This window comes from Pinus tabuliformis, chromosome 5_2, assembly GCF_031772625.1.
Source record: "Pinus tabuliformis cultivar Carrire ecotype Pingquan chromosome 5_2, CPIR1, whole genome shotgun sequence".
In the NCBI taxonomy this organism is placed as follows: Eukaryota; Viridiplantae; Streptophyta; class Pinopsida; order Pinales; family Pinaceae; genus Pinus; species Pinus tabuliformis.
In genome coordinates, this window is record NC_142306.1 from 38,864,482 (window position 1) to 38,877,433 (window position 12,952).

Below are 12,952 nucleotides of genomic sequence, written 5' to 3' on the forward strand. Positions count from 1 at the left end.
CAATCTCCTCTCTCTTTCTTACTCAGAATACAAATATACATAGACGCAATGTAATTCCCTCATATATAGTGAGGGGTTGCCTACTAGGGAAAAAACCTTAAATTAAACCTAACTTATACTGTCAGGTCTCGCCTAATGAACGACCCATATTCACTACAAAATTACAACATTTTACAAGGCAAATTTACATTTATTTTTAGCTTCAGGGGCGTTGCCCTCGATCCCCTGCAAAGGGAGGGCTCCCAAAGATCACAACCACCCCCCTTGCAGTGCAAATATTACGGGCGGCGTTCCTGCCACATTACGAATTGGGGTCCAATGCGGTGATACCTTTGAATAAAGAAAATAATCAAGCTCCACACCCAATAATCTCCCACTTGGAGACTGATTATAACAACTCTATTGCTACTTCATTTGTTGGACAATGACTCCACTTTGGACTTGGTTATTTCTCATCTTCTTAATCATACTTGAAGACCAATTTAAACCAAGAAAAATATCAGTTTCTCCTTGGTTACAACTTTTCTTAACATATCTGTAGGATTTTGGCTAGTTTGTATCTTTTCCAACTTCAACTGTCCATATTCCAAAATTGACCGTATGAAATGATACTTGAGTTGTATATGTTTTGCCTTGGAATGAAATGCATAGTTCTTTGCAGGATGTATGGCACTTTGGTTGTCACTATATAGCCTGCCCGACTCCTTCTTACCCAATTCATCTAGAAACCTTTGTAACCAAATCATTTCTTTACTAACCTTTGTAGCAGCAACATACTCTGCTTCCGTTGTTAAGAGTGCAACAACACTTTGCAGTTTTGAAACCCAAATGACAGTTGTTCCACCTACAGTAAACACCTACCCTGTTGTGCTCCTCCTGTTATTTCTATCACCTATCGTATCTGCATCAACATATCCCTGTAAAGTAGTGTTTGAACCACCAAAGCATAATGCTTGATTTGTGGTACCTCTCAAATACCTGAGAATCCACTTCACCACCATCCAATGTTCTTTTCCTGGATTGTTCATGTACCTTCTTACAACTCCCACTACATGTGAAATATTAGGCCTTGTGTAGACCATTGCATACATTAAGCTTCCAACTGCTGATGCATATGGAACTTTAGACATATAATTCATTTCTTTCCAAGTCTTGGGACACACCTCCTTACTTAGTTTGAAATGGCTAGCGAAAGGTATACTATCTGGTTATGCATTCTACATATTAAATATTTTCAACACCTTTTCTATGTACTCACTCTGAGACAACATTAATTTTCGATTCTTCCTATTTCTAATTATTCTCATACCAAGGATTTGTTTTGTAGCACCCAAATCCTTCATTGCAAATGAGTTTACCAATTTTCTTTTGAGCACATTTATTTCTTGCATGTTAGAACCTGCAAAAAGCATGTCATCTACATACAATAACAATATAATATAGCTACCATCATTTTTCCTTTTGAGATAAACATAATGATCAAAGTGACATCTAGTATAACCTTGTTCAAACATAAACCTGTCAAATTTTAGATACCACTACCTTGGAGCCTGTTTTAAGATGTACAAGCTCTTCTTCAACCTGCACACTAGTTTATCCTTCCATTTTACCTTATCTCCTTGTGGCTGCTACATATATATCTTTTCCTTCAAATCCCCATGAAGAAAGGTTGTCTTTACATCTCGCTGCTCAAGATGCAAATCTTCAATTGCTACTATACTTAAAATAGTTCTGATTGAAGTCATTTTAACAACAGGATAAAATATCTCATCAAAATCTAAACCCTTTTCTGTGCAAACCCCTTCACTAGAAGTCTAGCTTTATAACTTTTTCTACCTCCATCTTCTTCCTTCAACCTGTAAACCCATTCATTTTGCAGTGTTGTTTTACCTGCAAGAAACCTGCCTAAGACCCAAGTCTGGTTATGTGCTAAAGATTTCATCTCTTCTTTCATGGCTTGCTCCCACTTCTTCCTAGTTTGTGCCTGCACTTCTTCTTAATAACATTCTGATTCACCAGAATCAATCAACAATACATAATATAATGAAGGAGAGTATCGTTCAGGGGGTCTACTTATCCTGGTAATTCTTCTAGCACTTCTTTCAAGTGTTTGAGGTGCTTGTTGTTGTTGTTCTGGTTGTTTATCATTATGATTTTCAAGCACCTACACTTTTTCTGTGATCTCATCAACCATTGTGTATTCTTTGTTTTCTTTTTTCCTATTTCTTTTCTATCAGTTGATCCTTATACAAAACCTTTTCATTAAATATGAAATCTATACTCCTAATGATTCTATGTTTTTCATAATCATAAAATCGAAAACCAAAATCATTAACACCATATCCAATAAAGGTACATTTCTTTGATTTTGCCTCAAGCTTTGTTCTATTTTATTTATTAATGTGGACACAGGTTTCACAACCAAAAGTATTTAAAAATGAGTAGTTTACCTTTTTCCCTATACATCCCTCCTCTGGAATACCACCATCCAAGGAACTTGAAGGCCCTTTGTTTATTAGATAAACAACAGTATCTACAACATCTGCCCAAAATTGTAAAGGAAATTCTACATGCAATCTCATGCACCTTGTGTGCTCCATGATTGTCCTGTTCATCCTTTCTCACACACCATTTTCTTGTGGTGTTCCTGGAACTGTCTTCTCTCTGTGAATTCCATTCTCAGAACAGTACCTATCAAACTCTTTGCTGCAATATTCACCTCCATTGTCTGGTCTGAGACAATTCAACCTTTTTCCTGCCTCATTTTCAACCAAAGCTTTCCATTTCTTGAAAATATCAAATACATCATATTTATTTCGAATATAATAAATCCAGGTTTTTCTGGTTGCATCATCAATAAAAGTAACATAATGACGAGAACCACCAAGAGATGATACTTGAGCAGGTCCCCATACATCTGTATGCACAAACTCTATTTTTTCGCTCTTCTTTTCTTTCCCAACTCTGAGGAATCTGACTCTCTTATGTTTTCCATAAACACAATTCTCACATAATTTTAAGTCAACATGCTTCAAACCTGGCAAAAAATTTCTTGAGTGAAGAATCTGCATCCCCTTCTCACTCATGTGCCCAAGCCTATGATGGCACAATGTTGTATCTTCTCCTCTATAGGTTAAAGCATTAACAAAATTAGAAATACCATTGCATAAATACAATGTACCAACCTTTTCTCCTTTTGCTATTACCAGGGCTCCTTTAGTGACCTTCCATGTTTTATCTGTGAAAGTAGTTACACAGCCTTCACCTTCCAACTGCCTTGTTGAAATCATATTTTTCTTCAGATATGGAACATGCCTTACCTCCTTAAATAGCCATTGATTTCCATTTTGTTGTTTTATGAAAATTGTACCCATTCCAATGATTTTACATGGATTATCATTTCTCAATCGAACCTATCCAAAATCTCCTTGAACATAATCATGAAAATGTTTCCTATCAAGTGTGGCATGGAATGAGGCCCTTGAATCTACCACCCAGACATCAATAATACTTTCTAATGAAAGAATCAAAGCATCTTGTAACACATCACCTATCACATTTTCTTCATGATTGTTTTCTTGTTGCGCATCTCCTTATTTTCCCTTCCGAGATTTGCAGTTTTTCTTCATGTGTCCTTTCTGCCTACATTTCCGGCAAACTATCCCCGATATGGACTTGGATCTACCTTTCCTTGACTTACTGCGATATCCTAGGCTCTTTCCTCTTTCCATTTTTGTTCCCCTAGTCTCTACAGTTAAAGCATTACTTGATGTCTCACTAGAGCTTTTCCTTCACATTTCCTTGCTAAGGATTGCATCGACAACATCATCAAACTTTAAAGTACTAGATCTAGAGACAAAGTTACTAATGTCCATATCTAAACCATTCCAACTTTTTGGTAATGAGCATAGAAATAAGAGAGCCCTAACATCATCATCAAAAGTTACCCCTACAGAACTTAACTGACTCGCAACTGTATTAAATTCATTTAAATAATTAGCAACATATGCACCTTCTGGCATCTTCATATTAAATAAACGCTTCATAATAAATACCTTATTTGACACCGAGGGTTTTTCATATAGTTTGGCCAATGCTGACATTAAACCCTTGTTGTCGTTTCCTGTAAAATATTAAAGGCTACCGATGCCACTAGGCACATCCATATTTTTCCAAGTACCTTTCTGTCAAGAATTTCCCATTTTGTGTCTCTCATATTCGTCGACTTCTTTGTCTTTCCACTCTATGGTTGGTACATATATTTCTGGTACAAATAATCTTCCATATGCATCTTCCATAGCTGGTAGTTTTGGCCGTTAATTTTTTCAACCCTAAACTTACCATCTTCTGCCATTGCTCCCACGCGAACCATGAACCTTTCTCTCCTACGAGTTTATCAGCCAAATAAACCTTCGGCTCTGATACCAGTTGTTAGAAAATTATATTTTACAGAGCAATGGAACACATAAAATATATTGCAGAAATATAAACACAAAAAACACATAAAACAAGAGAGACACATATATACGTGGTTCACCCAATTTGGGCTACATCCACCGGAAACAACCAATCCTTCCTTTTATATTATCCAACAAACTGAAGAGATACAACCTACAACAAATCCGTTGTAATTCCCTCTTCCTTCTCACACAATCTCCTCTCTTTTTCTTACTCAAAATACAGATATACATAGACGCAATACAATTCCCTCATATATAGTGAGGGGTTGCCTTCTAGGGAAAAAAACTATAAATTAAACATAACTTCTACCATTAGATCTCAACCTAATGAATGGCCGAGATTGATTACTAAATTACAACATTTTGTAACGAAATTTTACATCTATTTTTAGCTTCATGGGTGCCGCCCCCGATCCCCCACCCGAGGAGGGGGGGGGCTCCCGAAGATCGTAGCCGTCCCCCTGGACCCCCCTTGTAGTGCAAATATTATTGGTGCCATTTTTGCCACAATACGAACTAGGGTCCAATGTTGATCAGGAACTCAAGACCAAGTGTTGAAAAATGCTCAAAAATGAAAGTGCTTAGAACTGGTTCAAACCTAAATGACTAGATAGGTCTCATCTTCCTGAGTCCGGTGCCGTGAATGGTTCAAAAAATGGTCTCCATATGCAGAAGTTATGCCGATTTGAAAATCTCCCAATAACCCTCAATTTTGAATTTCTTAAAAGAAATTTAAAATAGAATATTCTTGAAATATTCCATTTTGGGAATCTAATGAGAGGGTGACACGTGGAAAGCTCAGAAGCCACCACATGGCCCCAAGGTGGCAATGGAATGGCATGTTAAAAAATTGACAGATCTACGGGTCGAACACACGACCTCCACACTACCAATGCAACGGCTTATCGTTCGGCCAAATGGGCAGGACTTGTTAGAGCTACGGGAAAATATATATTTAACATTGGTACTATTTATGGGTGGGCCCAAAAGGGGGAAAGCCCCCTCCACATAGGACCTCGGCCCCAGAATCGTAGTGGAAGAGCTCCGGCAGTTAAATGCTAATGGTCACAACACTCCGGTTACATGACGGTGGTCACACAAAATGGCGGAGGCTACGGTAACCGCCAACCAAACCGTTAATGCCACCGGCAATGCCACCAAAAATGGTCACATGCATTAGTTTAACTGGCATTTTAACTAGAGATCAAGGCTTAAATGGTGGTCAGTTTGGCGGTGGCAGCAATTTTGGTGGTCCAGCCATTTTGGCAGACTTAACTGGCACTTAACTAAAGTTAGTTGGAGTTAATTCAGGGAAAACTAGCAGTTGGAGTAAAAGTGCCATAAATTTGGCTAGGAAAGGCCTTCTGAGACAAATTTCTTTTTGATTTTGGGTCCCTTGGACATTTTGAATCCATTGGCGGAGGCTTGACTGCTAGCGGAGGTCATTTGCAGGTGTTTTTGCTTCGGGGAAGTTCCAGGAGCCACCAGGGCCTATTGAGTGTGTTAGTGTCGGTCTTGAAAGCCCTCCATCAGTGATCAAAGCTCTTTGCATTTGCATTAGTAGGTATCTCATCAGTGTCAAAATTTGCATCCCGTTAGGCATGCCATAATCCTGATGGAGGAGCTGGTCTATTCATACCCCTCTTGGCTTTGCTGGATCAGGTCATATCAGTCATTGAGTTTGTCAAGCTGCTCTTGTTTGGTCTTAATGTCAAAATTCTAGGTCTAGGGTTTTGGTCAGTTGTCTTAGCAAGGTCATGTCTCTGAAAGTCCTTGAGTGACCAGCAAGCCGGAGGGAGGATGGTAAACATGTTCCTTTGAAATTTTCATCATGTACAGTTCATTTTTAACCTTGGATTTAAAAACCCTGTTTTTAAAGCCAAGGTCATGATATTTTTTGTAAAAGGAATAAATTTCCAAAATGTCTTCAAAAAGGCAGCAACAACCCTGGTCCCCTTGCCACAGTCCTTCAGATGATCTACCTGCAAAAAGAATCAGGTCAAAGCACTCAAAAAGTCAACTTCAGGATAAAGGAAACCAAGAAAATCAGTGTTTTAAAAAGTGTCAAAATAGACTTTATAAAGTGGGTTTATGGATGAAATTTTTTCAAATGAGATTATAAAAGGTAATGTTCCCTCCTTTCACTCTCATTGTGCCTTTCAAGCTTGCAAGAGAGATTGTGAGAGAGTGATAGGCGAAGGAGGCGAAATTGCAACGGTTTCGGGCAGTTTGCAGGTGCGCGACCCGTCCAGGCTTGTGCGCGACCTGTTGGGCGGTGCGCGACCCGTCCAGCGCACTCCAGTAGTGTAAAATTATAACGGGCACGACCCATTGGGCTGTGCGCGACCCGTTCAACTGTCTGCCACCAAAACTTCAATCAAATTCCTTCATTCCACTTCAAATTTGCTCAATCGGTCGAGGTAGGCTCTTAATGCATGGTTGTTGATATTGGTGGTGAAAATAAGGATGTATGCTATGATTTCATCTTCTAAATTTGCAAATGAATGGATTAATATGGCTGCTTGCTAATGTTTGTAAAATGCTAGGGTTTTGTGACTGTTTCAAGTGTTTTTGTCCCATTTGGTCCCTTCCCTCTTTTCCTCTTTCATTCATAGTCATGCTTGCATCTATGTCCCATACTATTTGTACATAAAATGTTGACTTTTTCCCCCATCCCTAAGCTATAAACCCTACCCCTCTCATAAGCACACAAAACCCTAATTCCCTCTACCATACACATGCAAAAAATAAAACAAAAAGAAAAGATACATTTGTAAATAAAGAAAGAGTCATGTGAAAATAAATGCTGCTGTATATCTAGAGGCATGTACATAACCCCTATATACCCTTGACATCCCCTTGTACATGAAAACCTTCCCTCTATGTGAAAACAATGTGCATGTACTCCTTAAGAACAAAAAGAGCAAAAATTTGCCTTATGACACACATGAACTCCTATAAGCAAATTTGGTGTATGGTGTCCCTATGTCCCTATTGATACATGTATGCCCCTACCATGTTCATTATCACACATGTTTTTGTCCCATATGAGATGTTCTTTGCAAATGATTTCCCAATGTTAAAATGTGTTCCTATATGCATGACAATTTGTAAAGTTTCCCTTGAAAATTCCCTGTTATTTTCATATATTCCCATTCCTCGTTAAGAAGTTCCCTCCCCTAACATTCCCCTCATGTTTTTTCCCCTTGAAACAGCATAGAGTTCAGTACTTTTGCAAGCAGAGGCAGCAGTTCAATTTGTCCTTCAGTTTGCCCACCTTGCTCCAAAACCATGTCAGATACCGAGACTTATGAGCAAGGTGATGACCATTCATCATCTACAGAGATTGAGGAACAGAGGAGGCCTCGTAGAGGAGGTAAGGGAGGCCATCATAAGAGGGAGGAGCCTACTTCTTTGGCAGAGTTACAGGCTTGTCCTTTGGCACTGAATTGTTTCCAGTATATGTCATGCTATCAGTTTTGTGAGAGGCTCTCTCAGATTCAGCATCATAGAGAGTTGGCCCGCTTGTTTGTCTTACACCTCCATGATGGACATGTCACTCTTGCAGGGGTGAATTTCATATTGACACCCGAGGTGATCTCAGAGGCTACAGGGATACCAAATGTGGGTGAGGTGTGGCCTAAGCGCAGATTACTTGATTTTGTTCACTTTGAGCCTTATGTCCGGCCATCATTTGTGAGACTGTTGACGGCTGTTTTCCCATTCAGATTTCTTCGGAGTGAGTATGCCCCCCTCATGAGACTTATCATGCATTATTTTACATGTGAGGGCAGATTTTCACAGGTGTATTCATATCACATTCGCCTGTTGATGCATTTCACCTGGGTGAGGATGATGAACCTCCCGGTCTTCCTGTTTCAGAACATTCAGAGGATGGTGCCCATGTTGCAGAGGAAGACCCCGGCCCAGCAGTACAGGAGCCTTTGTCACTATGGTTTGATCCAGCTTATAGTCTCTCATCAGTTGACTCAGTAGGGTATCTCATGGGAGGAGTTCATCTCCCGTGAGTTTTTCACAGTGCCACCTCAGCCACATCAGGAGGCTATTCATGAGGAGGGAGGACCATCTCAGCAGCCTGATGCTCCCATCACCCGACATGTCAGCTCCACTCCTATGGTCACCTATCAAAAAGGCCCAAGGGCCTTATTTGCAGTAGCTAGGCGAGTATTATCTCCACAGTGGGTGGAAGGGGTCTCGCCTTCATCTTCAGAGCAGCGAGTGTTATCTCCACAGCAGGTGGAAGGGGCCTCGTTTTCTTCGCCAGCACAGGTATTGCAGAGGGGCAAAGAGCCCATGGTTCATGAGGATCCGGTGATTGATCTTGAGGTCAGTTCTCCTAGCCAAGAGGCAAAGGATATCATTCAGCAGCTCAGGGCCGAGAATGATGTTTTGCAGCGGAGACTTGAGGGTGCCCAATGGACCATCACATATCTAGAGCAGCGGAACACACAGCTGGAGGAGGAGAAGGCACTTGATGAGATTTGGAGGATTCGTAGTGACCGAGTCCTAAACCGTAGGAGGCCCGGTGACCCATTGCCTGTTGACCGGGAGTCATTTCTTATTCAGGAGAATGCCTAAAAAAGCTGCTAAGGAACATGAAAAACCACTATTGGGCTAGGATGCATGTTTGTAAAGCAAAGATGAAAATGTTCCAAAGAAGGTTGACCGAGGCTCTTAAGAGGAAGAAAAAGACCAACCCCCTCCGCATCTTGGCCGAGGCTTCTCTCACTCATCATGACACCCACTAGCCTCTTCACAGCACCAAGCACAAAAAATTTTGGAAGTTTTGGCTCATTTTTGACATTTTTAGGCAATTTACAGGTTTTGGCTTCTCAACGGGTCTCACCCCTGGTGAGACCCTTTGTCATCGTAGCTCCGTTTTGTGAAAACTCAGCATTGCTAGATTTTTCATGCAAAGTTACACATGTCTATGGATGGATTTGAGTTTTCATGAAGTTTTGGGCCTCCAAAAGGTCAAAATACAACCAAATTTTGACTTTCTGCCCCTTTTTTGAGCTGCAGAAGCAGTCTTGGGAGAATTGACTTTTGACTAGGAAAATGACCTCCAAATCCAAAAATTCTGGTTGGGTTGGAAAGTAGACTCAGAGACCTTTCCAACGAGCTATCTTGTACCTCATTCTGACACAGGGAAGGCCTCCAAACAGGGCTCCAAAGTGCGCGACCCGTTGAGGAGAATGTGTGCGACCCGTTGAGGAATTTGTGCCAGATTTGACTAGTTCAGCCCAGAATTTGCAGTTTAGCTCCAGTTTGACTTTCTGAAGTCGATGGTGGTCCTTTTGACTGTACTTGTGGCTCTTTTTGGATACTTTTACCCTTGTTTTACTCTTCTAGAAGTTTCTCTCATGTAAAAGGGTAAAATTGACTATATGAACTGGTTTCCAAGTTTTTAGAGGCAAGTTGTTTTGACTGCCTATTTTGTAGTGCTTAGTTTAGAAGTTGTTCAAACAGCTCCTAGGATAGTGAGCTCGACCCATGGAGGCAGGGAAAGAGGTTAGATCATCTATATTATGTACTTTCATGCTCATTTTCATGGTTGGACTCTTGAGGGAGGAGCTATCATTGTATATTTCACTTGTATCTCTGCAATTTTTGGCTAAGGAAGACCAGGGTTTTGCAGTCATCTTTGGGATTCTTGTGGACTCAGGTGTTGATGGTGTGTTTCTTCATGTTATTGTAAGCTTTTTTATGTGATTCATTTCCTTTCTATACTGCTGCATATTAAACAAATGAAGTGATAAAGTCAGAATTCATGCTTGCCATGCTCTACTTTTAAATTTGTTTAATTTCTATGTTTTCTGCTGTCTAAAGAGAATTCAAATCCATTGTTTGCTCTCTTTAGCCTTCTTATATTTCTTCCTAATCATCCACTTCAGCTAAAGACATCAATACAGGTTCCTACCTTGCCCCAAAGACCCCCCTGCAGAAACTGTGTCCAATCCCCGCACCCTAAATTGCAGTTCCTCAAATTGCCACCAAAAACCCAAAAAACCCCCAAATCAACCTTCAAATCAGTTTACTAGCCTAATATCAGTGTCACCTTGATTGGTCATCTCTTCCTATTGAAAATTTACCGAGATTGACCGGAGAGAGCCTTCTCCTGCCCCGTAGGGCTAGCTACGAGGCTGAATGGTTTGATGTAGCTTTGAGATTTTCCTTTTCAGCCTGAGGAGAAATTTCAAGTGCTAACAGAGTGTTGGAGTTGCAATGGGTTGTGTGTAGCCACTAAAGGTGAAACGAAGGTCTATTCTGAATTTTTTCGACCTTCTGAATTCATTGGAAGAGGTTTCAGAACCACTGGATTACTTCTACAGCATGAGAAGTTGATGTGAAGTCATCCGCAGCCCTGGGCAAACCGTGGAGGAGAGCCATTTTTGGGGATGCTGTGCTTGATGTAAGCAATTAATCAGTTGGTATTTCATGTCTAATCATTATTGGATACAACAGTAGTGTTTTCAGTGATAGAAATAGGAACCTGAGGGAGTTTGTGCCATTTAGAACCTCAGAGAAGCTTAGTCCACCGACATAAGGATATGTATCCATGAAGCCTTAAGTTGTTTGCAGGTATTGGATAGCCATTAAATGGATTTAAAATGGTATTCTCAGCCCTTTGAATCATTTTTGGATTCGTTTTGGTTAAGTGTGGAGCTTGTAAAAGAATTTAATTACCTTAATCCCAAAGAGTCTAGTCATGTTGACGAAGCTCAAAGGAGATGTTGCCCAAGAGTTGGGGTGAACTCCTATATTATCTTGTTGTTGTGTTTTGATATTCTATGGCTGAATTATGTTGCTGATATATATGTTAAGTTTTAGCAAAAACAAATAAACCTAAAACACATAAACAGAGGAAAATACATACACCTCTTTCAAGCTAAAATTCCGCATAATGTCAAGTTCAATCATGGTTTTTTTTAATTAAATCTAAGTGTTTACTTCTATTATTTCTTTAGGCGGAGTCTATAGAGGGCTAGGTAGCTTCTAGATCTCATCTTCTCCTTAGAGGTGACATATCCAGTAAATGCCCCTACAATCTATCTCGATATTAGAAATAAGAAGTTCTCACATTTTCAGATTTAAACTTGGAGTATTTTTGTACTCATTTACATAAATGAAAATGGATACCTTGCACCCTTTTTCAAGTACCTTCCATTTTCAGATCAGGTTGGTATCAAAGAACTCGGTTTGCTTGATTGACATCACAATAGCTTGATTGTATAGCTTGAAAGGTGTTTAAAGCATTGTAGAAGATTGACTGCTTTACTATTTTTCAAACTGCATGTTGTTTGAGTTTGCTGAAGTTTGGGGATAGCTACTGATTAGCTAAGTCTTGGAGAAGACAAAAAGGAATAGAAGATATTTTCCTTACCCCAAAGGACCTCAAAAACGCTCCATGATTTTCACTTGAGTTGGTTTGCTGTTGGCTGCTTGAATATGTGATGGTTGTAAAGACATTTGGGTGAAAAAGCTTTGTCATTTGTTTTGAAAATCTATAAGAACATTGTTGAAGTTAATTTGTTCATTGACATCATAATGACAACTTCTACAAGTGAAATTTCATCCTTCACAAGGTTCTTCAATGAGGATATGAAGCGTGAGTTCCTTATATTAAAGGATATGGTGCAGATCCTGTTTGAGGATAGAAGAGAAAGCACAGAGCTTTGTGAGAAATTGTTGGCCATGAAGCAGGAGAAGGAAGAAATTCTTCAAAGATTGCATGATATGGAGTTGTAGTTTCATCAATCCCAAGAGGCTTTGACCAAGAACATGCGTGAGAAAGAGGTAATCCATTCTGATTTGACTTCAGTTTCCTCTTTAGAAAGATGTGTTGGATCTTTCGAAAAGCATACAAGGGGAGTGTTATCACTCAGGTTGTCCTTTTGGTCAGCATCAAAAGGATACGGCCGAGGTAACCACAAACCAATCTTTGGACTGTAGGTTCTAGCCCACCTGCAGTCAAAGAGGGCTCTCTCTTTTTGGTTTAGCTTTGTTGATAATGTTTTTAGGCTAGTTATTGAGTTCAAGGGGTTTTGTTTTGATTTTTGGTGGGAAGGATGATACTTTCAGGTAAAGAGGCAGGGATAACACGAAAGTTTTAGAACCATTGGGCGTGGAGTCAAGGAGTAGGACTGCTGGTGCGTTTTCTTGGTCACAAGAAAGAATATGGAGCAAGCTAGTTGCATATGAAACAATCATTCAAGGTAAAAAGATGGATTAAAGGCTAAGGAATGAGAGGCAATTAAGAATCTCTCAGTCAGGTTAGCAGAAAGGAGATAAATGAGCCCTATCTAGGAGCAGTTAAGAATTCCTAGATAACAGTCATTTATATGTGAAATAGATTAAACATGAGCCATAAAGGAATTCATATTTATGCCTAAATCAAGCGGAAAAAATTAATAAGCCACAAAAACTGAGCATAGAGTGCGGCTAAGCAAATTCTAAACCAATCCTTTGTT